The sequence below is a fragment of the Pseudophryne corroboree genome, chromosome 3, assembly GCF_028390025.1.
Source record: "Pseudophryne corroboree isolate aPseCor3 chromosome 3, aPseCor3.hap2, whole genome shotgun sequence".
NCBI lineage: Eukaryota > Metazoa > Chordata > Amphibia > Anura > Myobatrachidae > Pseudophryne > Pseudophryne corroboree.
Genome location: NC_086446.1, coordinates 441,178,106 through 441,203,803, shown reverse-complemented (window position 1 = coordinate 441,203,803; position 25,698 = coordinate 441,178,106). Strand labels below are relative to the sequence as shown.

The 25,698-nt window shown below is 46.8% G+C and overlaps 34 non-coding genes across 34 annotated transcripts; 21 read left to right on the top strand and 13 right to left on the bottom strand.

The window, feature by feature from the left end:
* Positions 1-848: 848 nt before the first annotated feature.
* On the bottom strand, positions 849-921 carry TRNAK-CUU (transfer RNA lysine (anticodon CUU)). The gene has a single exon. It is a non-coding gene; the product is annotated as a tRNA-Lys (tRNA).
* Positions 922-2,140: 1,219 nt separating this feature from the next.
* On the top strand, positions 2,141-2,211 carry TRNAG-GCC (transfer RNA glycine (anticodon GCC)). Its single transcript has one exon. It is a non-coding gene; the product is annotated as a tRNA-Gly (tRNA).
* A 1,041-nt stretch (positions 2,212-3,252) lies between these two features.
* On the top strand, positions 3,253-3,323 carry TRNAG-GCC (transfer RNA glycine (anticodon GCC)). Its single transcript has one exon. It is a non-coding gene; the product is annotated as a tRNA-Gly (tRNA).
* A 1,036-nt stretch (positions 3,324-4,359) lies between these two features.
* On the top strand, positions 4,360-4,430 carry TRNAG-GCC (transfer RNA glycine (anticodon GCC)). Its single transcript has one exon. It is a non-coding gene; the product is annotated as a tRNA-Gly (tRNA).
* Positions 4,431-5,286: 856 nt separating this feature from the next.
* TRNAK-CUU (transfer RNA lysine (anticodon CUU)) lies at positions 5,287-5,359 on the bottom strand. The gene has a single exon. It is a non-coding gene; the product is annotated as a tRNA-Lys (tRNA).
* Positions 5,360-5,466: 107 nt separating this feature from the next.
* TRNAG-GCC (transfer RNA glycine (anticodon GCC)) lies at positions 5,467-5,537 on the top strand. The gene has a single exon. It is a non-coding gene; the product is annotated as a tRNA-Gly (tRNA).
* Positions 5,538-6,394: 857 nt separating this feature from the next.
* TRNAK-CUU (transfer RNA lysine (anticodon CUU)) lies at positions 6,395-6,467 on the bottom strand. The gene has a single exon. It is a non-coding gene; the product is annotated as a tRNA-Lys (tRNA).
* Positions 6,468-7,506: 1,039 nt separating this feature from the next.
* On the bottom strand, positions 7,507-7,579 carry TRNAK-CUU (transfer RNA lysine (anticodon CUU)). Its single transcript has one exon. It is a non-coding gene; the product is annotated as a tRNA-Lys (tRNA).
* A 107-nt stretch (positions 7,580-7,686) lies between these two features.
* Positions 7,687-7,757, top strand: TRNAG-GCC (transfer RNA glycine (anticodon GCC)). The gene has a single exon. It is a non-coding gene; the product is annotated as a tRNA-Gly (tRNA).
* Positions 7,758-8,798: 1,041 nt separating this feature from the next.
* On the top strand, positions 8,799-8,869 carry TRNAG-GCC (transfer RNA glycine (anticodon GCC)). Its single transcript has one exon. It is a non-coding gene; the product is annotated as a tRNA-Gly (tRNA).
* Positions 8,870-9,905: 1,036 nt separating this feature from the next.
* Positions 9,906-9,976, top strand: TRNAG-GCC (transfer RNA glycine (anticodon GCC)). Its single transcript has one exon. It is a non-coding gene; the product is annotated as a tRNA-Gly (tRNA).
* Positions 9,977-10,832: 856 nt separating this feature from the next.
* TRNAK-CUU (transfer RNA lysine (anticodon CUU)) lies at positions 10,833-10,905 on the bottom strand. Its single transcript has one exon. It is a non-coding gene; the product is annotated as a tRNA-Lys (tRNA).
* A 107-nt stretch (positions 10,906-11,012) lies between these two features.
* On the top strand, positions 11,013-11,083 carry TRNAG-GCC (transfer RNA glycine (anticodon GCC)). The gene has a single exon. It is a non-coding gene; the product is annotated as a tRNA-Gly (tRNA).
* A 1,031-nt stretch (positions 11,084-12,114) lies between these two features.
* On the top strand, positions 12,115-12,185 carry TRNAG-GCC (transfer RNA glycine (anticodon GCC)). Its single transcript has one exon. It is a non-coding gene; the product is annotated as a tRNA-Gly (tRNA).
* An 856-nt stretch (positions 12,186-13,041) lies between these two features.
* Positions 13,042-13,114, bottom strand: TRNAK-CUU (transfer RNA lysine (anticodon CUU)). The gene has a single exon. It is a non-coding gene; the product is annotated as a tRNA-Lys (tRNA).
* A 107-nt stretch (positions 13,115-13,221) lies between these two features.
* On the top strand, positions 13,222-13,292 carry TRNAG-GCC (transfer RNA glycine (anticodon GCC)). Its single transcript has one exon. It is a non-coding gene; the product is annotated as a tRNA-Gly (tRNA).
* An 856-nt stretch (positions 13,293-14,148) lies between these two features.
* Positions 14,149-14,221, bottom strand: TRNAK-CUU (transfer RNA lysine (anticodon CUU)). The gene has a single exon. It is a non-coding gene; the product is annotated as a tRNA-Lys (tRNA).
* A 107-nt stretch (positions 14,222-14,328) lies between these two features.
* On the top strand, positions 14,329-14,399 carry TRNAG-GCC (transfer RNA glycine (anticodon GCC)). The gene has a single exon. It is a non-coding gene; the product is annotated as a tRNA-Gly (tRNA).
* Positions 14,400-15,440: 1,041 nt separating this feature from the next.
* Positions 15,441-15,511, top strand: TRNAG-GCC (transfer RNA glycine (anticodon GCC)). Its single transcript has one exon. It is a non-coding gene; the product is annotated as a tRNA-Gly (tRNA).
* Positions 15,512-16,547: 1,036 nt separating this feature from the next.
* TRNAG-GCC (transfer RNA glycine (anticodon GCC)) lies at positions 16,548-16,618 on the top strand. The gene has a single exon. It is a non-coding gene; the product is annotated as a tRNA-Gly (tRNA).
* Positions 16,619-17,474: 856 nt separating this feature from the next.
* TRNAK-CUU (transfer RNA lysine (anticodon CUU)) lies at positions 17,475-17,547 on the bottom strand. The gene has a single exon. It is a non-coding gene; the product is annotated as a tRNA-Lys (tRNA).
* Positions 17,548-17,654: 107 nt separating this feature from the next.
* Positions 17,655-17,725, top strand: TRNAG-GCC (transfer RNA glycine (anticodon GCC)). The gene has a single exon. It is a non-coding gene; the product is annotated as a tRNA-Gly (tRNA).
* An 856-nt stretch (positions 17,726-18,581) lies between these two features.
* TRNAK-CUU (transfer RNA lysine (anticodon CUU)) lies at positions 18,582-18,654 on the bottom strand. The gene has a single exon. It is a non-coding gene; the product is annotated as a tRNA-Lys (tRNA).
* Positions 18,655-18,761: 107 nt separating this feature from the next.
* On the top strand, positions 18,762-18,832 carry TRNAG-GCC (transfer RNA glycine (anticodon GCC)). The gene has a single exon. It is a non-coding gene; the product is annotated as a tRNA-Gly (tRNA).
* A 1,036-nt stretch (positions 18,833-19,868) lies between these two features.
* On the top strand, positions 19,869-19,939 carry TRNAG-GCC (transfer RNA glycine (anticodon GCC)). Its single transcript has one exon. It is a non-coding gene; the product is annotated as a tRNA-Gly (tRNA).
* An 861-nt stretch (positions 19,940-20,800) lies between these two features.
* Positions 20,801-20,873, bottom strand: TRNAK-CUU (transfer RNA lysine (anticodon CUU)). The gene has a single exon. It is a non-coding gene; the product is annotated as a tRNA-Lys (tRNA).
* A 107-nt stretch (positions 20,874-20,980) lies between these two features.
* On the top strand, positions 20,981-21,051 carry TRNAG-GCC (transfer RNA glycine (anticodon GCC)). The gene has a single exon. It is a non-coding gene; the product is annotated as a tRNA-Gly (tRNA).
* Positions 21,052-21,912: 861 nt separating this feature from the next.
* TRNAK-CUU (transfer RNA lysine (anticodon CUU)) lies at positions 21,913-21,985 on the bottom strand. The gene has a single exon. It is a non-coding gene; the product is annotated as a tRNA-Lys (tRNA).
* A 107-nt stretch (positions 21,986-22,092) lies between these two features.
* Positions 22,093-22,163, top strand: TRNAG-GCC (transfer RNA glycine (anticodon GCC)). The gene has a single exon. It is a non-coding gene; the product is annotated as a tRNA-Gly (tRNA).
* Positions 22,164-23,204: 1,041 nt separating this feature from the next.
* Positions 23,205-23,275, top strand: TRNAG-GCC (transfer RNA glycine (anticodon GCC)). Its single transcript has one exon. It is a non-coding gene; the product is annotated as a tRNA-Gly (tRNA).
* An 861-nt stretch (positions 23,276-24,136) lies between these two features.
* Positions 24,137-24,209, bottom strand: TRNAK-CUU (transfer RNA lysine (anticodon CUU)). Its single transcript has one exon. It is a non-coding gene; the product is annotated as a tRNA-Lys (tRNA).
* Positions 24,210-24,316: 107 nt separating this feature from the next.
* On the top strand, positions 24,317-24,387 carry TRNAG-GCC (transfer RNA glycine (anticodon GCC)). The gene has a single exon. It is a non-coding gene; the product is annotated as a tRNA-Gly (tRNA).
* An 861-nt stretch (positions 24,388-25,248) lies between these two features.
* Positions 25,249-25,321, bottom strand: TRNAK-CUU (transfer RNA lysine (anticodon CUU)). The gene has a single exon. It is a non-coding gene; the product is annotated as a tRNA-Lys (tRNA).
* Positions 25,322-25,428: 107 nt separating this feature from the next.
* TRNAG-GCC (transfer RNA glycine (anticodon GCC)) lies at positions 25,429-25,499 on the top strand. Its single transcript has one exon. It is a non-coding gene; the product is annotated as a tRNA-Gly (tRNA).
* Positions 25,500-25,698: the final 199 nt, after the last annotated feature.

The window sequence follows — 25,698 nt, the reverse complement described above, 5'->3', positions numbered from 1 at the left end:
TTTTGCTGATATGGCAGTGCATTTTGTGAAAGTGAGGACAGCCATTTGCGCTGTGGTGGTGCAAGTTGACAGTGTTCCACATACAATGGTACAGGAAAAGAAAAAAAACATCCGCCCAATGTGGGGCTCGAACCCACGACCCTGAGATTAAGAGTCTCATGCTTTACCGACTGAGTTAGCAATGCTTGGTAACCGAGGAGTTGTGGTGATGGCAAGGCAAGGCATCCTGACTCTCCTGCTTTGTTTTGTACACTAAAGTACATGAGTAAGTCTAAAATTAAGCATCTGTGGATCATTGGTGGTTCAGTGGTAGAAATCTAGCCGGCCACGTGGGAGGCCGGGTTCAATTTCCGGTCAATACATTCCTGAGTTTTTGCTGATAGGGCAGTGCATTTTGTGAAAGTGAGGACAGCCATTTGCGCTGTGGTGATGCAAGTATACACTGTTCCACATACAATGGTACAGGAAGAGAAAAAAACAACTGCCCAACATGGAGCTCAAATACATGACCCTAAGATTAATAGTCTTATGCTCTAGCGACTGTGCTAGTCGGGCTTGGTTACTTAGGCTTGGAGGTGATGGCAAGGCAAGGCATCCTGACACTCCTGCTTTGTGTTATACACTAAAGTACATGAGTAAGTGTAAAATTAGGCATCTGTGGAGCATTGGTGGTTCAGTGGTAGAATTCTCGCCTGCCACGCGTGAGGCCCGGAATCGATTCCCGGCCAATGCAGTCCTGAGTTTTTGCTGATATGGCAGTGTATTTTGTGAAAGTGAGGACAGCCATTTGCGCTGTGGTGGTGTATACAGTGTTCCACATACAATGGTACAGGAAAAGAAAAAACATCCGCCAAACGTGGGGTTCGAACCCACGACCCTGAGATTAAGAGTCTCATGCTCTACCGACTGAGCTAGCCAGGCTTGGTTGTGAATGTATGGAGGTGATGGCAAGGCAAGGCATCCTGACACTCCTGCTTTGTTTCATACACTAAAGTACACGAGTAAGTGTAAAATTAAGTATCTGTGGAGCATTGGTGGTTCGGTGGTAGAATTCTCGCCTGCCACGCGGGAGCCCCGTGTTCAATTCCCGGCCAATGCAGTCCTGAGTTTTTGCTGATATGGCAGTGCATTTTGTGAAAGTGAGGACAGCCATTTGTGCTGTGGTGGGGCAAGTTGATAGTGTTCCACATACAATGGTACAGGAAAAGAAAAAAAACATCCGCCCAATGTGGGGCTCGAACCCACGACCCTGAGATTAAGAGTCTCATGCTTTACCGACTGAGTAAGCAATGCTTGGTAACCGAGGAGTTGTGGTGATGGCAAGGCAAGGCATCCTGACTCTCCTGCTTTGTTTTGTACACTAAAGTACATGAGTAAGTCTAAAATTAAGCATCTGTGGATCATTGGTGGTTCAGTGGTAGAAATCTAGCCGGCCACGTGGGAGGCCGGGTTCAATTTCTGGTCAATACATTCCTGAGTTTTTGCTGATAGGGCAGTGCATTTTGAGAAAGTGAGGACAGCCATTTGCGCTGTGGTGATGCAAGTATACACTGTTCCACATACAATGGTACAGGAAGAGAAAAAAACAACTGCCCAACATGGAGCTCAAATACATGACCCTAAGATTAATAGTCTTATGCTCTAGCGACTGTGCTAGTCGGGCTTGGTTACTTAGGCTTGGAGGTGATGGCAAGGCAAGGCATCCTGACACTCCTGCTTTGTTTTATACACTAAAGTACATGAGTAAGTGTAAAATTAGGCATCTGTGGAGCATTGGTGGTTCAGTGGTAGAATTCTCGCCTGCCACGCGTGAGGCCCGGAATCGATTCCCGGCCAATGCAGTCCTGAGTTTTTGCTGATATGGCAGTGTATTTTGTGAAAGTGAGGACAGCCATTTGCGCGGTGGTGGTGCAAGTATACAGTGTTCCACATACAATGGTACAGGAAAAGAAAAAACATCCGCCCAACGTGGGGCTCGAACTCACGACCCTGAGATTAAGACTCTCATGCTCTACCGACTGAGCTAGCCAGGCTTGGTTGAGAATGTATGGAGGTGATGGCAAGGCAAGGCATCCTGACACTCCTGCTTTGTTTCATACACTAAAGTACACGAGTAAGTGTAAACTTATGCATCTGTGGAGCATTAGTGGTTCAGTGGTAGAATTCTCGCCTGCCACGCGGGAGGCTCGGGTTCGATTCCCGGCCAATGCAGTCCTGAGTTTTTGCTGATATGGCAGTGCATTTTGTAAAAGTGAGGACAGCCATTTGTGCTGTGGTGGGGCAAGTTGACAGTGTTCCACATACAATGGTACAGGAAAAGAAAAAAAACATCCGCCCAATGTGGGGCTCAAACCCACGACCCTGAGATTAAGAGTCTCTAGCTTTACCGACTGAGTTAGCAATGCTTGGTAACCGAGGAGTTGTGGTGATGGCAAGGCAAGGCATCCTGACTCTCCTGCTTTGTTTTGTACACTAAAGTACATGAGTAAGTCTAAAATTAAGCATCTGTGGATCATTGGTGGTTCAGTGGTAGAAATCTAGCCGGCCACGTGGGAGGCCGGGTTCAATTCCCGGTCAATACATTCCTGAGTTTTTGCTGATAGGGCAGTGCATTTTGTGAAAGTGAGGACAGCCATTTGCGCTGTGGTGATGCAAGTATACACTGTTCCACATACAATGGTACAGGAAGAGAAAAAAACAACTGCCCAACATGGAGCTCAAATACATGACCCTAAGATTAATAGTCTTATGCTCTAGCAACTGTGCTAGTCGGGCTTGGTTACGTAGGCTTGGAGGTGATGGCAAGGCAAGGCATCTTGACACTCCTGCTTTGTTTTATACACTAAAGTACATGAGTAAGTGTAAATTTAGGCATCTGTGGAGCATTGGTGGTTCAGTGGTAGAATTCTCGCCTGCCACGCGTGAGGCCCGGAATCGATTCCCGGCAAATGCAGTCCTGAATTTTTGCTGATATGGCAGTGTATTTTGTGAAAGTGAGGACAGCCATTTGCGCTGTGGTGGTGCAAGTATACAGTGTTCCACATACAATGGTACAGGAAAAGAAAAAACATCCGCACAACGTGGGGCTCGAACCCACGACCCTGCGATTAAGAGTCTCATGCTTTACCAACTGAGCTAGCCAGGCTTATTTGAGAATGTATGGAGGTGATGGCAAGGCAAGACATCCTGACACTCCTGCTTTGTTTCATACACTAAAGTACACGAGTAAGTGTAAAATTAAGTATCTGTGGAGCATTGGTGGTTCAGTGATAGAATTCTCGCCTGCCATGCGGGAGGTCTGGGTTCGATTCCCGGCCAATGCAGTCCTGAGTTTTTGCTGATATGGCAGTGCATTTTGTGAAAGTGAGAACAGCCATTTGCGCTGTGGTGGTGCAAGTTGACAGTGTTCCACATACAATGGTACAGGAAAAGAAAAAAAACATCCGCCCAATGTGGGGCTCGAACCCACAACCCTGAGATTAAGAGTCTAATGCTTTACCGACTGAGTTAGCAATGCTTGGTAACCGAGGCGTTGTGGTGATGGCAAGGCATCCTGACTCTCCTGCTTTGTTTTGTACACTAAAGTACATGAGTAAGTCTAAAATTAAGCATCTGTGGATCATTGGTGGTTCAGTGGAAGAAATCTAGCCGGCCACGTGGGAGGCCGGGTTCAATTCCCGGTCAATACATTCCTGAGTTTTTGCTGATAGGGCAGTGCATTTTGTGAAAGTGAGGACAGCCATTTGCGCTTTGGTGATGCAAGTATACACTGTTCCACATACAATGGTACAGGAAGAGAAAAAAACAACTGCCCAACATGGAGCTCAAATACATGACCCTAAGATTAATAGTCTTATGCTCTAGCGACTGTGATAGTCGGGCTTGATTACGTAGGCTTGGAGGTGATGGCAAGGCAAGGCATCCTGACACTGCTGCTTTGTTTTATACACTAAAGTACATGAGTAAGTGTAAAATAAGGCATCTGTGGAGCATTGGTGGTTCAGTGGTAGAATTCTCGCCTGCCACGTGTGAGGCCCGGAATCGATTCCCGGCCAATGCAGTCTTGAGTTTTTCCTGATATGGCAGTGTATTTTGTGAAAGTGAGGACAGCCATTTGCGCTGTTGTGGTGCAAGTATACAGTGTTCCACATACAATGGTACAGGAATAGAAAAAACATCCGCACAACGTGGGGCTCGAACCCACGACCCTGCGATTAAGAGTCTCATGCTTTACCGACTGAGCTAGCCAGGCTTATTTGAGAATGTATGGAGGTGATGGCAAGGCAAGACATCCTGACACTCCTGCTTTGTTTCATACACTAAAGTACACGAGTAAGTGTAAAATTAAGTATCTGTGGAGCATTGGTGGTTCAGTGATAGAATTCTCGCCTGCCATGCGGGAGGTCTGGGTTCGATTCCCGGCCAATGCAGTCCTGAGTTTATGCTGATATGGCAGTGCATTTTGTGAAAGTGAGAACAGCCATTTGCGCTGTGGTGGTGCAAGTTGACAGTGTTCCACATACAATGGTACAGGAAAAGAAAAAAAACATCCGCCCAATGTGGGGCTCAAACCCACAACCCTGAGATTAAGAGTCTCATGCTTTACCGACTGAGTTAGCAATGCTTGGTAACCGAGGCGTTGTGGTGATGGCAAGGCATCCCTACTCTCCTGCTTTGTTTTGTACACTAAAGTACATGAGTAAGTCTAAAATTAAGCATCTGTGGATCATTGGTGGTTCAGTGGTAGAAATCTAGCCGGCCACGTGGGAGGCCGGGTTCAATTCCCGGTCAATACATTCCTGAGTTTTTGCTGATAGGGCAGTGCATTTTGTGAAAGTGAGGACAGCCATTTGCGCTTTGGTGATGCAAGTATACACTGTTCCACATACAATGGTACAGGAAGAGAAAAAAACAACTGCCCAACATGGAGCTCAAATACATGACCCTAAGATTAATAGTCTTATGCTCTAGCGACTGTGCTAGTCGGGCTTGATTACGTAGGCTTGGAGGTGATGGCAAGGCAAGGCATCCTGACACTCCTGCTTTGTTTTATACACTAAAGTACATGAGTAAGTGTAAAATAAGGCATCTGTGGAGCATTGGTGGTTCAGTGGTAGAATTCTCGCCTGCCACGCGTGAGGCCCGGAATCGATTCCCGGCCAATGCAGTCTTGAGTTTTTCCTGATATGGCAGTGTATTTTGTGAAAGTGAGGACAGCCATTTGCGCTGTTGTGGTGCAAGTATACAGTGTTCCACATACAATGGTACAGGAAAAGAAAAAACATCCGCCTAACGTGGGGCTCGAACCCACGACCCTGAGATTAAGAGTCTCATGCTCTACCGACTGAGCTAGCCAGGCTTGGTTGAGAATGTATGGAGGTGATGGCAAGGCAAGGCATCCTGACACTCCTGCTTTGTTTCATACACTAAAGTACACGAGTAAGTGTAAAATTAAGTATCTGTGGAGCATTGGTGGTTCAGTGGTAGAATTCTCGCCTGCCACGCGGGAGGCCCGGGTTCGATTCCCGGCCAATGCAGTCCTGAGTTTTTGCTGATATGGCAGTGCATTTTGTGAAAGTGAGGACAGCCATTTGCGCTGTGGTGGTGCAAGTTGACAGTGTTCCACATACAATGGTACAGGAAAAGAAAAAAAACATCCGCCCAATGTGGGGCTCGAACCCACGACCCTGAGATTAAGAGTCTCATGCTTTACCGACTGAGTTAGCAATGCTTGGTAACCGAGGAGTTGTGGTGATGGCAAGGCAAGGCATCCTGACTCTCCTGCTTTGTTTTGTACACTAAAGTACATGAGTAAGTCTAAAATTAAGCATCTGTGGATCATTGGTGGTTCAGTGGTAGAAATCTAGCCGGCCACGTGGGAGGCCGGGTTCAATTTCCGGTCAATACATTCCTGAGTTTTTGCTGATAGGGCAGTGCATTTTGTGAAAGTGAGGACAGCCATTTGCGCTGTGGTGATGCAAGTATACACTGTTCCACATACAATGGTACAGGAAGAGAAAAAAACAACTGCCCAACATGGAGCTCAAATACATGACCCTAAGATTAATAGTCTTATGCTCTAGCGACTGTGCTAGTCGGGCTTGGTTACTTAGGCTTGGAGGTGATGGCAAGGCAAGGCATCCTGACACTCCTGCTTTGTTTTATACACTAAAGTACATGAGTAAGTGTAAAATTAGGCATCTGTGGAGCATTGGTGGTTCAGTGGTAGAATTCTCGCCTGCCACGCGTGAGGCCCGGAATCGATTCCCGGCCAATGCAGTCCTGAGTTTTTGCTGATATGGCAGTGTATTTTGTGAAAGTGAGGACAGCCATTTGCGCTGTGGTGGTGTATACAGTGTTCCACATACAATGGTACAGGAAAAGAAAAAACATCCACCAAACGTGGGGCTCGAACCCACGACCCTGAGATTAAGAGTCTCATGCTCTACCGACTGAGCTAGCCAGGCTTGGTTGTGAATGTATGGAGGTGATGGCAAGGCAAGGCATCCTGACACTCCTGCTTTGTTTCATACACTAAAGTACACGAGTAAGTGTAAAATTAAGTATCTGTGGAGCATTGGTGGTTCGGTGGTAGAATTCTCGCCTGCCACGCGGGAGCCCCGTGTTCAATTCCCGGCCAATGCAGTCCTGAGTTTTTGCTGATATGGCAGTGCATTTTGTGAAAGTGAGGACAGCCATTTGTGCTGTGGTGGGGCAAGTTGATAGTGTTCCACATACAATGGTACAGGAAAAGAAAAAAAACATCCGCCCAATGTGGGGCTCGAACCCACGACCCTGAGATTAAGAGTCTCATGCTTTACCGACTGAGTTAGCAATGCTTGGTAACCGAGGAGTTGTGGTGATGGCAAGGCAAGGCATCCTGACTCTCCTGCTTTGTTTTGTACACTAAAGTACATGAGTAAGTCTAAAATTAAGCATCTGTGGATCATTGGTGGTTCAGTGGTAGAAATCTAGCCGGCCACGTGGGAGGCCGGGTTCAATTTCTGGTCAATACATTCCTGAGTTTTTGCTGATAGGGCAGTGCATTTTGAGAAAGTGAGGACAGCCATTTGCGCTGTGGTGATGCAAGTATACACTGTTCCACATACAATGGTACAGGAAGAGAAAAAAACAACTGCCCAACATGGAGCTCAAATACATGACCCTAAGATTAATAGTCTTATGCTCTAGCGACTGTGCTAGTCGGGCTTGGTTACTTAGGCTTGGAGGTGATGGCAAGGCAAGGCATCCTGACACTCCTGCTTTGTTTTATACACTAAAGTACATGAGTAAGTGTAAAATTAGGCATCTGTGGAGCATTGGTGGTTCAGTGGTAGAATTCTCGCCTGCCACGCGTGAGGCCCGGAATCGATTCCCGGCCAATGCAGTCCTGAGTTTTTGCTGATATGGCAGTGTATTTTGTGAAAGTGAGGACAGCCATTTGCGCGGTGGTGGTGCAAGTATACAGTGTTCCACATACAATGGTACAGGAAAAGAAAAAACATCCGCCCAACGTGGGACTCGAACTCACGACCCTGAGATTAAGACTCTCATGCTCTACCGACTGAGCTAGCCAGGCTTGGTTGAGAATGGATGGAGGTGATGGCAAGGCAAGGCATCCTGACACTCCTGCTTTGTTTCATACACTAAAGTACACGAGTAAGTGTAAACTTATGCATCTGTGGAGCATTAGTGGTTCAGTGGTAGAATTCTCGCCTGCCACGCGGGAGGCTCGGGTTCGATTCCCGGCCAATGCAGTCCTGAGTTTTTGCTGATATGGCAGTGCATTTTGTAAAAGTGAGGACAGCCATTTGTGCTGTGGTGGGGCAAGTTGACAGTGTTCCACATACAATGGTACAGGAAAAGAAAAAAAACATCCGCCCAATGTGGGGCTCAAACCCACGACCCTGAGATTAAGAGTCTCTAGCTTTACCGACTGAGTTAGCAATGCTTGGTAACCGAGGAGTTGTGGTGATGGCAAGGCAAGGCATCCTGACTCTCCTGCTTTGTTTTGTACACTAAAGTACATGAGTAAGTCTAAAATTAAGCATCTGTGGATCATTGGTGGTTCAGTGGTAGAAATCTAGCCGGCCACGTGGGAGGCCGGGTTCAATTCCCGGTCAATACATTCCTGAGTTTTTGCTGATAGGGCAGTGCATTTTGTGAAAGTGAGGACAGCCATTTGCGCTGTGGTGATGCAAGTATACACTGTTCCACATACAATGGTACAGGAAGAGAAAAAAACAACTGCCCAACATGGAGCTCAAATACATGACCCTAAGATTAATAGTCTTATGCTCTAGCAACTGTGCTAGTCGGGCTTGGTTACGTAGGCTTGGAGGTGATGGCAAGGCAAGGCATCTTGACACTCCTGCTTTGTTTTATACACTAAAGTACATGAGTAAGTGTAAATTTAGGCATCTGTGGAGCATTGGTGGTTCAGTGGTAGAATTCTCGCCTGCCACGCGTGAGGCCCGGAATCGATTCCCGGCCAATGCAGTCCTGAATTTTTGCTGATATGGCAGTGTATTTTGTGAAAGTGAGGACAGCCATTTGCGCTGTGGTGGTGCAAGTATACAGTGTTCCACATACAATGGTACAGGAAAAGAAAAAACATCCGCACAACGTGGGGCTCGAACCCACGACCCTGCGATTAAGAGTCTCATGCTTTACCGACTGAGCTAGCCAGGCTTATTTGAGAATGTATGGAGGTGATGGCAAGGCAAGACATCCTGACACTCCTGCTTTGTTTCATACACTAAAGTACACGAGTAAGTGTAAAATTAAGTATCTGTGGAGCATTGGTGGTTCAGTGATAGAATTCTCGCCTGCCATGCGGGAGGTCTGGGTTCGATTCCCGGCCAATGCAGTCCTGAGTTTTTGCTGATATGGCAGTGCATTTTGTGAAAGTGAGAACAGCCATTTGCGCTGTGGTGGTGCAAGTTGACAGTGTTCCACATACAATGGTACAGGAAAAGAAAAAAAACATCCGCCCAATGTGGGGCTCGAACCCACAACCCTGAGATTAAGAGTCTAATGCTTTACCGACTGAGTTAGCAATGCTTGGTAACCGAGGCGTTGTGGTGATGGCAAGGCATCCTGACTCTCCTGCTTTGTTTTGTACACTAAAGTACATGAGTAAGTCTAAAATTAAGCATCTGTGGATCATTGGTGGTTCAGTGGAAGAAATCTAGCCGGCCACGTGGGAGGCCGGGTTCAATTCCCGGTCAATACATTCCTGAGTTTTTGCTGATAGGGCAGTGCATTTTGTGAAAGTGAGGACAGCCATTTGCGCTTTGGTGATGCAAGTATACACTGTTCCACATACAATGGTACAGGAAGAGAAAAAAACAACTGCCCAACATGGAGCTCAAATACATGACCCTAAGATTAATAGTCTTATGCTCTAGCGACTGTGCTAGTCGGGCTTGATTACGTAGGCTTGGAGGTGATGGCAAGGCAAGGCATCCTGACACTCCTGCTTTGTTTTATACACTAAAGTACATGAGTAAGTGTAAAATAAGGCATCTGTGGAGCATTGGTGGTTCAGTGGTAGAATTCTCGCCTGCCACGCGTGAGGCCCGGAATCGATTCCCGGCCAATGCAGTCTTGAGTTTTTCCTGATATGGCAGTGTATTTTGTGAAAGTGAGGACAGCCATTTGCGCTGTTGTGGTGCAAGTATACAGTGTTCCACATACAATGGTACAGGAATAGAAAAAACATCCGCACAACGTGGGGCTCGAACCCACGACCCTGCGATTAAGAGTCTCATGCATTACCGACTGAGCTAGCCAGGCTTATTTGAGAATGTATGGAGGTGATGGCAAGGCAAGACATCCTGACACTCCTGCTTTGTTTCATACACTAAAGTACACGAGTAAGTGCAAAATTAAGTATCTGTGGAGCATTGGTGGTTCAGTGATAGAATTCTCGCCTGCCATGCGGGAGGTCTGGGTTCGATTCCCGGCCAATGCAGTCCTGAGTTTATGCTGATATGGCAGTGCATTTTGTGAAAGTGAGAACAGCCATTTGCGCTGTGGTGGTGCAAGTTGACAGTGTTCCACATACAATGGTACAGGAAAAGAAAAAAAACATCCGCCCAATGTGGGGCTCAAACCCACAACCCTGAGATTAAGAGTCTCATGCTTTACCGACTGAGTTAGCAATGCTTGGTAACCGAGGCGTTGTGGTGATGGCAAGGCATCCTGACTCTCCTGCTTTGTTTTGTACACTAAAGTACATGAGTAAGTCTAAAATTAAGCATCTGTGGATCATTGGTGGTTCAGTGGTAGAAATCTAGCCGGCCACGTGGGAGGCCGGGTTCAATTCCCGGTCAATACATTCCTGAGTTTTTGCTGATAGGGCAGTGCATTTTGTGAAAGTGAGGACAGCCATTTGCGCTTTGGTGATGCAAGTATACACTGTTCCACATACAATGGTACAGGAAGAGAAAAAAACAACTGCCCAACATGGAGCTCAAATACATGACCCTAAGATTAATAGTCTTATGCTCTAGCGACTGTGCTAGTCGGGCTTGATTACGTAGGCTTGGAGGTGATGGCAAGGCAAGGCATCCTGACACTCCTGCTTTGTTTTATACACTAAAGTACATGAGTAAGTGTAAAATAAGGCATCTGTGGAGCATTGGTGGTTCAGTGGTAGAATTCTCGCCTGCCACGCGTGAGGCCCGGAATCGATTCCCGGCCAATGCAGTCTTGAGTTTTTCCTGATATGGCAGTGTATTTTGTGAAAGTGAGGACAGCCATTTGCGCTGTTGTGGTGCAAGTATACAGTGTTCCACATACAATGGTACAGGAAAAGAAAAAACATCCGCCCAACGTGGGGCTCGAACCCACGACCCTGAGATTAAGAGTCTCATGCTCTACCGACTGAGCTAGCCAGGCTTGGTTGAGAATGTATGGAGGTGATGGCAAGGCAAGGCATCCTGACACTCCTGCTTTGTTTCATACACTAAAGTACACGAGTAAGTGTAAAATTAAGTATCTGTGGAGCATTGGTGGTTCAGTGGTAGAATTCTCGCCTGCCACGCGGGAGGCCCGGGTTCGATTCCCGGCCAATGCAGTCCTGAGTTTTTGCTGATATGGCAGTGCATTTTGTGAAAGTGAGGACAGCCATTTGCGCTGTGGTGGTGCAAGTTGACAGTGTTCCACATACAATGGTACAGGAAAAGAAAAAAAACATCCGCCCAATGTGGGGCTCGAACCCACAACCCTGAGATTAAGAGTCTCATGCTTTACCGACTGAGTTAGCAATGCTTGGTAACCGAGGCGTTGTGGTGATGGCAAGGCATCCTGACTATCCTGCTTTGTTTTGTACACTAAAGTACATGAGTAAGTCTAAAATTAAGCATCTGTGGATCATTGGTGGTTCAGTGGTAGAAATCTAGCCGGCCACGTGGGAGGCCGGGTTCAATTCCCGGTCAATACATTCCTGAGTTTTTGCTGATAGGGCAGTGCATTTTGTGAAAGTGAGGACAGCCATTTGCGCTTTGGTGATGCAAGTATACACTGTTCCACATACAATGGTACAGGAAGAGAAAAAAACAACTGCCCAACATGGAGCTCAAATACATGACCCTAAGATTAATAGTCTTATGCTCTAGCGACTGTGCTAGTCGGGCTTGATTACGTAGGCTTGGAGGTGATGGCAAGGCATCCTGACACTCCTGCTTTGTTTTATACACTAAAGTACATGAGTAAGTGTAAAATAAGGCATCTGTGGAGCATTGGTGGTTCAGTGGTAGAATTCTCGCCTGCCACGCGTGAGGCCCGGAATCGATTCCCGGCCAATGCAGTCTTGAGTTTTTCTTGATATGGCAGTGTATTTTGTGAAAGTGAGGACAGCCATTTGCGCTGTTGTGGTGCAAGTATACAGTGTTCCACATACAATGGTACAGGAAAAGAAAAAACATCCGCACAACGTGGGGCTCGAACCCACGACCCTGCGATTAAGAGTCTCATGCTTTACCGACTGAGCTAGCCAGGCTTATTTGAGAATGTATGGAGGTGATGGCAAGGCAAGACATCCTGACACTCCTGCTTTGTTTCATACACTAAAGTACACGAGTAAGTGTAAAATTAAGTATCTGTGGAGCATTGGTGGTTCAGTGATAGAATTCTCGCCTGCCATGCGGGAGGTCTGGGTTCGATTCCCGGCCAATGCAGTCCTGAGTTTTTGCTGATATGGCAGTGCATTTTGTGAAAGTGAGAACAGCCATTTGCGCTGTGGTGGTGCAAGTTGACAGTGTTCCACATACAATGGTACAGGAAAAGAAAAAAAACATCCGCCCAATGTGGGGCTCGAACCCACAACCCTGAGATTAAGAGTCTCATGCTTTACCGACTGAGTTAGCAATGCTTGGTAACCGAGGCGTTGTGGTGATGGCAAGGCATCCTGACTCCCCTGCTTTGTTTTGTACACTAAAGTACATGAGTAAGTCTAAAATTAAGCATCTGTGGATCATTGGTGGTTCAGTGGTAGAAATCTAGCCGGCCACGTGGGAGGCCGGGTTTAATTCCCGGTCAATACATTCCTGAGTTTTTGCTGATAGGGCAGTGCATTTTGTGAAAGTGAGGACAGCCATTTGCGCTTTGGTGATGCAAGTATACACTGTTCCACATACAATGGTACAGGAAGAGAAAAAAACAACTGCCCAACATGGAGCTCAAATACATGACCCTAAGATTAATAGTCTTATGCTCTAGCGACTGTGCTAGTCGGGCTTGATTACGTAGGCTTGGAGGTGATGGCAAGGCAAGGCATCCTGACACTCCTGCTTTGTTTTATACACTAAAGTACATGAGTAAGTGTAAAATAAGGCATCTGTGGAGCATTGGTGGTTCAGTGGTAGAATTCTCGCCTGCCACGCGTGAGGCCCGGAATCGATTCCCGGCCAATGCAGTCTTGAGTTTTTCCTGATATGGCAGTGTATTTTGTGAAAGTGAGGACAGCCATTTGCGCTGTTGTGGTGCAAGTATACAGTGTTCCACATACAATGGTACAGGAAAAGAAAAAACATCCACCCAACGTGGGGCTCGAACCCACGACCCTGAGATTAAGAGTCTCATGCTCTACCGACTGAGCTAGCCAGGCTTGGTTGAGAATGTATGGAGGTGATGGCAAGGCAAGGCATCCTGACACTCCTGCTTTGTTTCATACACTAAAGTACACGAGTAAGTGTAAAATTAAGTATCTGTGGAGCATTGGTGGTTCAGTGGTAGAATTCTCGCCTGCCACGCGGGAGGCCCGGGTTCGATTCCCGGCCAATGCAGTCCTGAGTTTTTGCTGATATGGCAGTGCATTTTGTGAAAGTGAGGACAGCCATTTGCGCTGTGGTGGTGCAAGTTGACAGTGTTCCACATACAATGGTACAGGAAAAGAAAAAAAACATCCGCCCAATGTGGGGCTCGAACCCACAACCCTGAGATTAAGAGTCTCATGCTTTACCGACTGAGTTAGCAATGCTTGGTAACCGAGGCGTTGTGGTGATGGCAAGGCATCCTGACTATCCTGCTTTGTTTTGTACACTAAAGTACATGAGTAAGTCTAAAATTAAGCATCTGTGGATCATTGGTGGTTCAGTGGTAGAAATCTAGCCGGCCACGTGGGAGGCCGGGTTCAATTCCCGGTCAATACATTCCTGAGTTTTTGCTGATAGGGCAGTGCATTTTGTGAAAGTGAGGACAGCCATTTGCGCTTTGGTGATGCAAGTATACACTGTTCCACATACAATGGTACAGGAAGAGAAAAAAACAACTGCCCAACATGGAGCTCAAATACATGACCCTAAGATTAATAGTCTTATGCTCTAGCGACTGTGCTAGTCGGGCTTGATTACGTAGGCTTGGAGGTGATGGCAAGGCAAGGCATCCTGACACTCCTGCTTTGTTTTATACACTAAAGTACATGAGTAAGTGTAAAATAAGGCATCTGTGGAGCATTGGTGTTTCAGTGGTAGAATTCTCGCCTGCCACGCGTGAGGCCCGGAATCGATTCCCGGCCAATGCAGTCTTGAGTTTTTCCTGATATGGCAGTGTATTTTGTGAAAGTGAGGACAGCCATTTGCGCTGTTGTGGTGCAAGTATACAGTGTTCCACATACAATGGTACAGGAAAAGAAAAAACATCCGCCCAACGTGGGGCTCGAACCCACGACCCTGAGATTAAGAGTCTCATGCTCTACCGACTGAGCTAGCCAGGCTTGGTTGAGAATGTATGGAGGTGATGGCAAGGCAAGGCATCCTGACACTCCTGCTTTGTTTCATACACTAAAGTACACGAGTAAGTGTAAAATTAAGTATCTGTGGAGCATTGGTGGTTCAGTGGTAGAATTCTCGCCTGCCACGCGGGAGGCCCGGGTTCGATTCCCGGCCAATGCAGTCCAGAGTTTTTGCTGATATGGCAGTGCATTTTGTGAAAGTGAGGACAGCCATTTGCGCTGTGGTGGTGCAAGTTGACAGTGTTCCACATACAATGGTACAGGAAAAGAAAAAAAACATCCGCCCAATGTGGGGCTCGAACCCACGACCCTGAAATTAAGAGTCTCATGCTTTACCGACTGAGTTAGCAATGCTTGGTAACCGAGGAGTTGTGGTGATGGCAAGGCAAGGCATCCTGACTCTCCTGCTTTGTTTTGTACACTAAAGTACATGAGTAAGTCTAAAATTAAGCATCTGTGGATCATTGGTGGTTCAGTGGTAGAAATCTAGCCGGCCACGTGGGAGGCCAAGTTCAATTCCCGGTCAATACATTCCTGAGTTTTTGCTGATAGGGCAGTGCATTTTGTGAAAGTGAGGACAGCCATTTGTGCTGTGGTGATGCAAGTATACACTGTTCCACATACAATGGTACAGGAATAGAAAAAAACAACTGCCCAACATGGAGCTCAAATACATTACCCTAAGATTAATAGTTTTATGCTCTAGTGACTGTGCTAGTCGGACTTGGTTACGTAGGCTTGGAGGTGATGGCAAGGCAAGGCATCCTGACACTCCTGCTTTGTTTTATACACTAAAGTACATGAGTAAGTGTAAAATTAGGCATCTGTGGAGCATTGGTGGTTCAGTAGTAGAATTCTCGCCTGCCACGCGTGAGGCCCGGAATCGATTCCCAGCCAATGCAGTCCTGAGTTTTTGCTGATATGGCAGTGTATTTTGTGAAAGTGAGGACAGCCATTTGCGCTGTGGTGGTGCAAGTATACAGTGTTCCACATACAATGGTACAGGAAAAGAAAAAACATCCGCCCAACGTGGGGCTCGAACACACGACCCTGAGATTAAGAGTCTCCTGCTCTACCGACTGAGCTAGCCAGGCTTGGTCGAAAATGTATGGAGGTGATGGCAAGGCAAGGCATCCTGACACTCCTGCTTTGTTTCATAAACTAAAGTACACGAGTAAGTGTAAAATTAAGTATCTGTGGAGCATTGGTGGTTCAGTGGTAGAATTCTCGCCTGCCACGCGGGAGGCCTGGGTTCGATTCCCGGCCAATGCAGTCCTGAGTTTTTGCTGATATGGCAGTGCATTTTGTAAAAGTGAGGACAGCCATTTGCGCTGTGGTGGTGCAAGTTGACAGTGTTCCACATACAATGGTACAGGAAAAGAAAAAAAACATCCGCCCAATGTGGGGCTCGAACCCACAACCCTGAGATTAAGAGTCTTATGCTTTACCGACTGAGTTAGCAATGCTTGGTAACCGAGGAGTTGTGGTGATGGGAAGGGAAGGCATCCTGACTCTCCTGCTTTGTTTTGTACACTAAAGTACATGAGTAAGTCTAAAATTAAGCATCTGTGGATCATTGGTGGTTCAGTGGTAGAAATCTAGCCGGCCACGTGGGAGGCCGGGTTCAAATCCCGGTCAATACATTCCTGAGTTTTTGCTGATAGGGCAGTGCATTTTGTGAAAGTGAGGACAGCCACTTGCGCTGTGGTGATGCAAGTATACACTGTTCCACATACAATGGTACAGGAAGAGAAAAAAACAACTGCCCAACATGGAGCTCAAATACATGACCCTAAGATTAATAGTCTTATGCTCTAGCGACTGTGCTAGTCGGGCTTGATTACGTAGGCTTGGAGGTGATGGCAAGGCATCCTGACACTCCTGCTTTGTTTTATACACTAAAGTACATGAGTAAGTGTAAAATAAGGCATCTGTGGAGGATTGGTGGTTCAGTGGTAGAATTCTCGCCTGCCACGCGTGAGGCCCGGAATCGATTCCCGGCCAATGCAGTCTTGAGTTTTTCTTGATATGGCAGTGTATTTTGTGAAAGTGAGGACAGCCATTTGCGCTGTTGTGGTGCAAGTATACAGTGTTCCACATACAATGGTACAGGAAAAGAAAAAACATCCGCACAACGTGGGGCTCGAACCCACGACCCTGCGATTAAGAGTCTCATGCTTTACCGACTGAGCTAGCCAGGCTTATTTGAGAATGTATGGAGGTGATGGCAAGGCAAGACATCCTGACACTCCTGCTTTGTTTCATACACTAAAGTACACGAGTAAGTGTAAAATTAAGTATCTGTGGAGCATTGGTGGTTCAGTGATAGAATTCTCGCCTGCCATGCGGGAGGTCTGGGTTCGATTCCCGGCCAATGCAGTCCTGAGTTTTTGCTGATATGGCAGTGCATTTTGTGAAAGTGAGAACAGCCATTTGCGCTGTGGTGGTGCAAGTTGACAGTGTTCCACATACAATGGTACAGGAAAAGAAAAAAAACATCCGCCCAATGTGGGGCTCGAACCCACAACCCTGAGATTAAGAGTCTCATGCTTTACCGACTGAGTTAGCAATGCTTGGTAACCGAGGCGTTGTGGTGATGGCAAGGCATCCTGACTCCCCTGCTTTGTTTTGTACACTAAAGTACATGAGTAAGTCTAAAATTAAGCATCTGTGGATCATTGGTGGTTCAGTGGTAGAAATCTAGCCGGCCACGTGGGAGGCCGGGTTTAATTCCCGGTCAATACATTCCTGAGTTTTTGCTGATAGGGCAGTGCATTTTGTGAAAGTGAGGACAGCCATTTGCGCTTTGGTGATGCAAGTATACACTGTTCCACATACAATGGTACAGGAAGAGAAAAAAACAACTGCCCAACATGGAGCTCAAATACATGACCCTAAGATTAATAGTCTTATGCTCTAGCGACTGTGCTAGTCGGGCTTGATTACGTAGGCTTGGAGGTGATGGCAAGGCAAGGCATCCTGACACTCCTGCTTTGTTTTATACACTAAAGTACATGAGTAAGTGTAAAATAAGGCATCTGTGGAGCATTGGTGGTTCAGTGGTAGAATTCTCGCCTGCCACGCGTGAGGCCCGGAATCGATTCCCGGCCAATGCAGTCTTGAGTTTTTCCTGATATGGCAGTGTATTTTGTGAAAGTGAGGACAGCCATTTGCGCTGTTGTGGTGCAAGTATACAGTGTTCCACATACAATGGTACAGGAAAAGAAAAAACATCCACCCAACGTGGGGCTCGAACCCACGACCCTGAGATTAAGAGTCTCATGCTCTACCGACTGAGCTAGCCAGGCTTGGTTGAGAATGTATGGAGGTGATGGCAAGGCAAGGCATCCTGACACTCCTGCTTTGTTTCATACACTAAAGTACACGAGTAAGTGTAAAATTAAGTATCTATGGAGCATTGGTGGTTCAGTGGTAGAATTCTCGCCTGCCACGCGGGAGGCCCGGGTTCGATTCCCGGCCAATGCAGTCCTGAGTTTTTGCTGATATGGCAGTGCATTTTGTGAAAGTGAGGACAGCCATTTGCGCTGTGGTGGTGCAAGTTGACAGTGTTCCACATACAATGGTACAGGAAAAGAAAAAAAACATCCGCCCAATGTGGGGCTCGAACCCACAACCCTGAGATTAAGAGTCTCATGCTTTACCGACTGAGTTAGCAATGCTTGGTAACCGAGGCGTTGTGGTGATGGCAAGGCATCCTGACTATCCTGCTTTGTTTTGTACACTAAAGTACATGAGTAAGTCTAAAATTAAGCATCTGTGGATCATTGGTGGTTCAGTGGTAGAAATCTAGCCGGCCACGTGGGAGGCCGGGTTCAATTCCCGGTCAATACATTCCTGAGTTTTTGCTGATAGGGCAGTGCATTTTGTGAAAGTGAGGACAGCCATTTGCGCTTTGGTGATGCAAGTATACACTGTTCCACATACAATGGTACAGGAAGAGAAAAAAACAACTGCCCAACATGGAGCTCAAATACATGACCCTAAGATTAATAGTCTTATGCTCTAGCGACTGTGCTTGTCGGGCTTGATTACGTAGGCTTGGAGGTGATGGCAAGGCAAGGCATCCTGACACTCCTGCTTTGTTTTATACACTAAAGTACATGAGTAAGTGTAAAATAAGGCATCTGTGGAGCATTGGTGTTTCAGTGGTAGAATTCTCGCCTGCCACGCGTGAGGCCCGGAATCGATTCCCGGCCAATGCAGTCTTGAGTTTTTCCTGATATGGCAGTGTATTTTGTGAAAGTGAGGACAGCCATTTGCGCTGTTGTGGTGCAAGTATACAGTGTTCCACATACAATGGTACAGGAAAAGAAAAAACATCCGCCCAACGTGGGGCTCGAACCCACGACCCTGAGATTAAGAGTCTCATGCTCTACCGACTGAGCTAGCCAGGCTTGGTTGAGAATGTATGGAGGTGATGGCAAGGCAAGGCATCCTGACACTCCTGCTTTGTTTCATACACTAAAGTACACGAGTAAGTGTAAAATTAAGTATCTGTGGAGCATTGGTGGTTCAGTGGTAGAATTCTCGCCTGCCACGCGGGAGGCCCGGGTTCGATTCCCGGCCAATGCAGTCTTGAGTTTTTGCTGATATGGCAGTGCATTTTGTGAAAGTGAGGACAGCCATTTGCGCTGTGGTGGTGCAAGTTGACAGTGTTCCACATACAATGGTACAGGAAAAGAAAAAAAACATCCGCCCAATGTGGGGCTCGAACCCACGACCCTGAAATTAAGAGTCTCATGCTTTACCGACTGAGTTAGCAATGCTTGGTAACCGAGGAGTTGTGGTGATGGCAAGGCATCCTGACTCTCCTGCTTTGTTTTGTACACTAAAGTACATGAGTAAGTCTAAAATTAAGCATCTGTGGATCATTGGTGGTTCAGTGGTAGAAATCTAGCCGGCCACGTGGGAGGCCAAGTTCAATTCCCAGTCAATACATTCCTGAGTTTTTGCTGATAGGGCAGTGCATTTTGTGAAAGTGAGGACAGCCATTTGTGCTGTGGTGATGCAAGTATACACTGTTCCACATACAATGGTACAGGAAGAGAAAAAAACAACTGCCCAACATGGAGCTCAAATACATGACCCTAAGATTAATAGTTTTATGCTCTAGTGACTGTGCTAGTCGGGCTTGGTTACGTAGGCTTGGAGGTGATGGCAAGGCAAGGCATCCTGACACTCCTGCTTTGTTTAATACACTAAAGTACATGAGTAAGTGTAAAATTAGGCATCTGTGGAGCATTGGTGGTTCAGTAGTAGAATTCTCGCCTGCCACGCGTGAGGCCCGGAATCGATTCCCAGCCAATGCAGTCCTGAGTTTTTGCTGATATGGCAGTGTATTTTGTGAAAGTGAGGACAGCCATTTGCGCTGTGGTGGTGCAAGTATACAGTGTTCCACATACAATGGTACAGGAAAAGAAAAAACATCCGCCCAACGTGGGGCTCGAACACACGACCCTGAGATTAAGAGTCTCCTGCTCTACCGACTGAGCTAGCCAGGCTTGGTTGAAAATGTATGGAGGTGATGGCAAGGCAAGGCATCCTGACACTCCTGCTTTGTTTCATAAACTAAAGTACACGAGTAAGTGTAAAATTAAGTATCTGTGGAGCATTGGTGGTTCAGTGGTAGAATTCTCGCCTGCCACGCGGGAGGCCTGGGTTCGATTCCCGGCCAATGCAGTCCTGAGTTTTTGCTGATATGGCAGTGCATTTTGTAAAAGTGAGGACAGCCATTTGCGCTGTGGTGGTGCAAGTTGACAGTGTTCCACATACAATGGTACAGGAAAAGAAAAAAAACATCCGCCCAATGTGGGGCTCGAACCCACAACCCTGAGATTAAGAGTCTTATGCTTTACCGACTGAGTTAGCAATGCTTGGTAACCGAGGAGTTGTGGTGATGGGAAGGGAAGGCATCCTGACTCTCCTGCTTTGTTTTGTACACTAAAGTACATGAGTAAGTCTAAAATTAAGCATCTGTGGATCATTGGTGGTTCAGTGGTAGAAATCTAGCCGGCCACGTGGGAGGCCGGGTTCAAATCCCGGTCAATACATTCCTGAGTTTTTGCTGATAGGGCAGTGCATTTTGTGAAAGTGAGGACAGCCACTTGCGCTGTGGTGATGCAAGTATACACTGTTCCACATACAATGGTACAGGAAGAGAAAAAAACAACTGCCCAACATGGAGCTCAAATACATGACCCTAAGATTAATAGTCTTATGCTCTTACGACTGTGCTAGTCGGGCTTGATTACGTAGGCTTGGAGGTGATGGCAAGGCAAGGCATCCTGACACTCCTGCTTTGTTTTATACACTAAAGTACATGAGTAAGTGTAAAATAAGGCATCTGTGGAGCATTGGTGGTTCAGTGGTAGAATTCTCGCCTGCCACGCGTGAGGCACGGAATCGATTCCCGGCCAATGCAGTCTTGAGTTTTTCCTGATATGGCAGTGTATTTTGTGAAAGTGAGGACAGCCATTTGCGCTGTTGTGGTGCAAGTATACAGTGTTCCACATACAATGGTACAGGAAAAGAAAAAACATCCGCCCAACGTGGGGCTCGAACCCACGACCCTGAGATTAAGAGTCTTATGCTCTACCGACTGAGCTAGCCAGGCTTGGTTGAGAATGTATGGAGGTGATGGCAAGGCAAGGCATCCTGACACTCCTGCTTTGTTTCATACACTAAAGTACACGAGTAAGTGTAAAATTAAGTATCTGTGGCGCATTGGTGGTTCAGTGGTAGAATTCTCGCCTGCCATGCGGGAGGCCCGGGTTCGATTCCCGGCCAATGCAGTCCTGAGTTTTTGCTGATATGGCAGTGCATTTTGTGAAAGTGAGGACAGCCATTTGCGCTGTGGTGGTGCAAGTTGACAGTGTTCCACATACAATGGTACAGGAAAAGAAAAAAAACATCTGCCCAATGTGGGGCTCGAACCCACGACCCTGAGATTAAGAGCCTCATGCTTTACCGACTGAGTTAGCAATGCTTGGTAACTGAGGAGATGTGGTGATGGCAAGGCAAGGCATCCTGACTCTCCTGCTTTGTTTTGTACACTAAAGTACATGAGTAAGTCTAAAATTAAGCATCTGTGGATCATTGGTGGTTCAGTGGTAGAAATCTAGCCGGCCACGTGGGAGGCCGGGTTCAATTCCCGGTCAATACATTCCTGAGTTTTTGCTGATAGGGCAGTGCATTTTGTGAAAGTGAGGACAGCCATTTGTGCTGTGGTGATGCAAGTATATACTGTTTTACATACAATGGTACAGGAAGAGAAAAAAACAACTGCCCAACATGGAGCTCAAATACATGACCCTAAGATTAATAGTCTTATGCTCTAGCGACTGTGCTAGTCGGGCTTGGTTACGTAGGCTTGGAGGTGATGGCAAGGCAAGGCATCCTGACACTCCTGCTTTGTTTTATACACTAAAGTACATGAGGAAGTGTAAAATTAGGCATCTGTGGAGCATTGGTGGTTCAGTGGTAGAATTCTCGCCTGCCACGCGTGAGGCCCGGAATCGATTCCCGGCCAATGCAGTCCTGAGTTTTTGCTGATATGGCAGTGTATTTTGTGAAAGTGAGGACAGCCATTTGCGCTGTGGTGGTGCAAGTATACAGTGTTCCACATACAATGGTACAGGAAAAGAAAAAACATCCGCCCAACGTGGGGCTCAAACCCACGACCCTGAGATTAAGAGTCTCATGCTCTACCGACTGAGCTAGCCAGGCTTGGTTGAAAATGTATGGAGGTGATGGCAAGGCAAGGCATCCTGACACTCCTGCTTTGTTTCATAAACTAAAGTACACGAGTAAGTGTAAAATTCAGTATCTGTGGAGCATTGGTGGTTCAGTGGTAGAATTCTCGCCTGCCACGCGTGAGGCCTGGGTTCGATTCCCGGACAATGCAGTCCTGAGTTTTTGCTGATATGGCAGTGTATTTTGTGAAAGTGAGGACAGCCATTTGCGCTGTGGTGGTGCAAGTTGACAGTGTTCCACATACAATGGTACAGGAAAAGAAAAAAAACATCCGCCCAATGTGGGGCTCGAACCCACGACCCTGAGATTAAGAGTCTTATGCTTTACCGACTGAGTTAGCAATGCTTGGTAACCGAGGAGTTGTGATGATGGCAAGGCAAGGCATCCTGACTCTCCTGCTTTGTTTTGTACACTAAAGTACATGAGTAAGTCTAAAATTAAGCATCTGTGGATCATCGGTGGTTCAGTGGTAGAAATCTAGCTGGCCACGTGGGAGGCCGGGTTCAAATCCCGGTCAATACATTCCTGAGTTTTTGCTGATAGGGCAGTGCATTTTGTGAAAGTGAGGACAGCCATTTGCGCTGTGGTGATGCAAGTATACACTGTTCCACATACAATGGTACAGGAAGAGAAAAAAACAACTGCCCAACATGGAGCTCAAATACATGACCCTAAGATTAATAGTCTTATGCTCTAGCGACTGTGCTAGTCGGGCTTGGTTACGTAGGCTTGGAGGTGATGGCAAGGCAAGGCATCCTGACACTCCTGCTTTGTTTTATACACTAAAGTACATGAGTAAGTGTAAAATTAGGCATCTGTGGAGCATTGGTGGTTCAGTGGTAGAATTCTCGCCTGCCACGCGTGAGGCCCGGAATCGATTCCCGGCCAATGCAGTCCTGAGTTTTTGCTGATATGGCAGTGTATTTTGTGAAAGTGAGGACAGCTATTTGCGCTGTGGTGCTGCAAGTTGACAGTGTTCCACATACAATGGTACAGGAAAAGAAAAAACATCCGCCCAACGTGGGGCTCGAACACACGACCCTGAGATTAAGAGTCTCCTGCTCTACCGACTGAGCTAGCCAGGCTTGGTTGAAAATGTATGGAGGTGATGGCAAGGCAAGGCATCCTGACACTCCTGCTTTGTTTCATAAACTAAAGTACACGAGTAAGTGTAAAATTAAGTATCTGTGGAGCATTGGTGGTTCAGTGGTAGAATTCTCGCCTGCCACGCGGGAGGCCTGGGTTCGATTCCCGGCCAATGCAGTCCTGAGTTTTTGCTGATATGGCAGTGCATTTTGTAAAAGTGAGGACAGCCATTTGCGCTGTGGTGGTGCAAGTTGACAGTGTTCCACATACAATGGTACAGGAAAAGAAAAAAAACATCCGCCCAATGTGGGGCTCGAACCCACAACCCTGAGATTAAGAGTCTTATGCTTTACCGACTGAGTTAGCAATGCTTGGTAACCGAGGAGTTGTGGTGATGGGAAGGGAAGGCATCCTGACTCTCCTGCTTTGTTTTGTACACTAAAGTACATGAGTAAGTCTAAAATTAAGCATCTGTGGATCATTGGTGGTTCAGTGGTAGAAATCTAGCCGGCCACGTGGGAGGCCGGGTTCAAATCCCGGTCAATACATTCCTGAGTTTTTGCTGATAGGGCAGTGCATTTTGTGAAAGTGAGGACAGCCACTTGCGCTGTGGTGATGCAAGTATACACTGTTCCACATACAATGGTACAGGAAGAGAAAAAAACAACTGCCCAACATGGAGCTCAAATACATGACCCTAAGATTAATAGTCTTATGCTCTTACGACTGTGCTAGTCGGGCTTGATTACGTAGGCTTGGAGGTGATGGCAAGGCAAGGCATCCTGACACTCCTGCTTTGTTTTATACACTAAAGTACATGAGTAAGTGTAAAATAAGGCATCTGTGGAGCATTGGTGGTTCAGTGGTAGAATTCTCGCCTGCCACGCGTGAGGCACGGAATCGATTCCCGGCCAATGCAGTCTTGAGTTTTTCCTGATATGGCAGTGTATTTTGTGAAAGTGAGGACAGCCATTTGCGCTGTTGTGGTGCAAGTATACAGTGTTCCACATACAATGGTACAGGAAAAGAAAAAACATCCGCCCAACGTGGGGCTCGAACCCACGACCCTGAGATTAAGAGTCTTATGCTCTACCGACTGAGCTAGCCAGGCTTGGTTGAGAATGTATGGAGGTGATGGCAAGGCAAGGCATCCTGACACTCCTGCTTTGTTTCATACACTAAAGTACACGAGTAAGTGTAAAATTAAGTATCTGTGGCGCATTGGTGGTTCAGTGGTAGAATTCTCGCCTGCCATGCGGGAGGCCCGGGTTCGATTCCCGGCCAATGCAGTCCTGAGTTTTTGCTGATATGGCAGTGCATTTTGTGAAAGTGAGGACAGCCATTTGCGCTGTGGTGGTGCAAGTTGACAGTGTTCCACATACAATGGTACAGGAAAAGAAAAAAAACATCTGCCCAATGTGGGGCTCGAACCCACGACCCTGAGATTAAGAGCCTCATGCTTTACCGACTGAGTTAGCAATGCTTGGTAACTGAGGAGATGTGGTGATGGCAAGGCAAGGCATCCTGACTCTCCTGCTTTGTTTTGTACACTAAAGTACATGAGTAAGTCTAAAATTAAGCATCTGTGGATCATTGGTGGTTCAGTGGTAGAAATCTAGCCGGCCACGTGGGAGGCCGGGTTCAATTCCCGGTCAATACATTCCTGAGTTTTTGCTGATAGGGCAGTGCATTTTGTGAAAGTGAGGACAGCCATTTGTGCTGTGGTGATGCAAGTATATACTGTTTTACATACAATGGTACAGGAAGAGAAAAAAACAACTGCCCAACATGGAGCTCAAATACATGACCCTAAGATTAATAGTCTTATGCTCTAGCGACTGTGCTAGTCGGGCTTGGTTACGTAGGCTTGGAGGTGATGGCAAGGCAAGGCATCCTGACACTCCTGCTTTGTTTTATACACTAAAGTACATGAGGAAGTGTAAAATTAGGCATCTGTGGAGCATTGGTGGTTCAGTGGTAGAATTCTCGCCTGCCACGCGTGAGGCCCGGAATCGATTCCCGGCCAATGCAGTCCTGAGTTTTTGCTGATATGGCAGTGTATTTTGTGAAAGTGAGGACAGCCATTTGCGCTGTGGTGGTGCAAGTATACAGTGTTCCACATACAATGGTACAGGAAAAGAAAAAACATCCGCCCAACGTGGGGCTCAAACCCACGACCCTGAGATTAAGAGTCTCATGCTCTACCGACTGAGCTAGCCAGGCTTGGTTGAAAATGTATGGAGGTGATGGCAAGGCAAGGCATCCTGACACTCCTGCTTTGTTTCATAAACTAAAGTACACGAGTAAGTGTAAAATTCAGTATCTGTGGAGCATTGGTGGTTCAGTGGTAGAATTCTCGCCTGCCACGCGTGAGGCCTGGGTTCGATTCCCGGACAATGCAGTCCTGAGTTTTTGCTGATATGGCAGTGTATTTTGTGAAAGTGAGGACAGCCATTTGCGCTGTGGTGGTGCAAGTTGACAGTGTTCCACATACAATGGTACAGGAAAAGAAAAAAAAACATCCGCCCAATGTGGGGCTCGAACCCACGACCCTGAGATTAAGAGTCTTATGCTTTACCGACTGAGTTAGCAATGCTTGG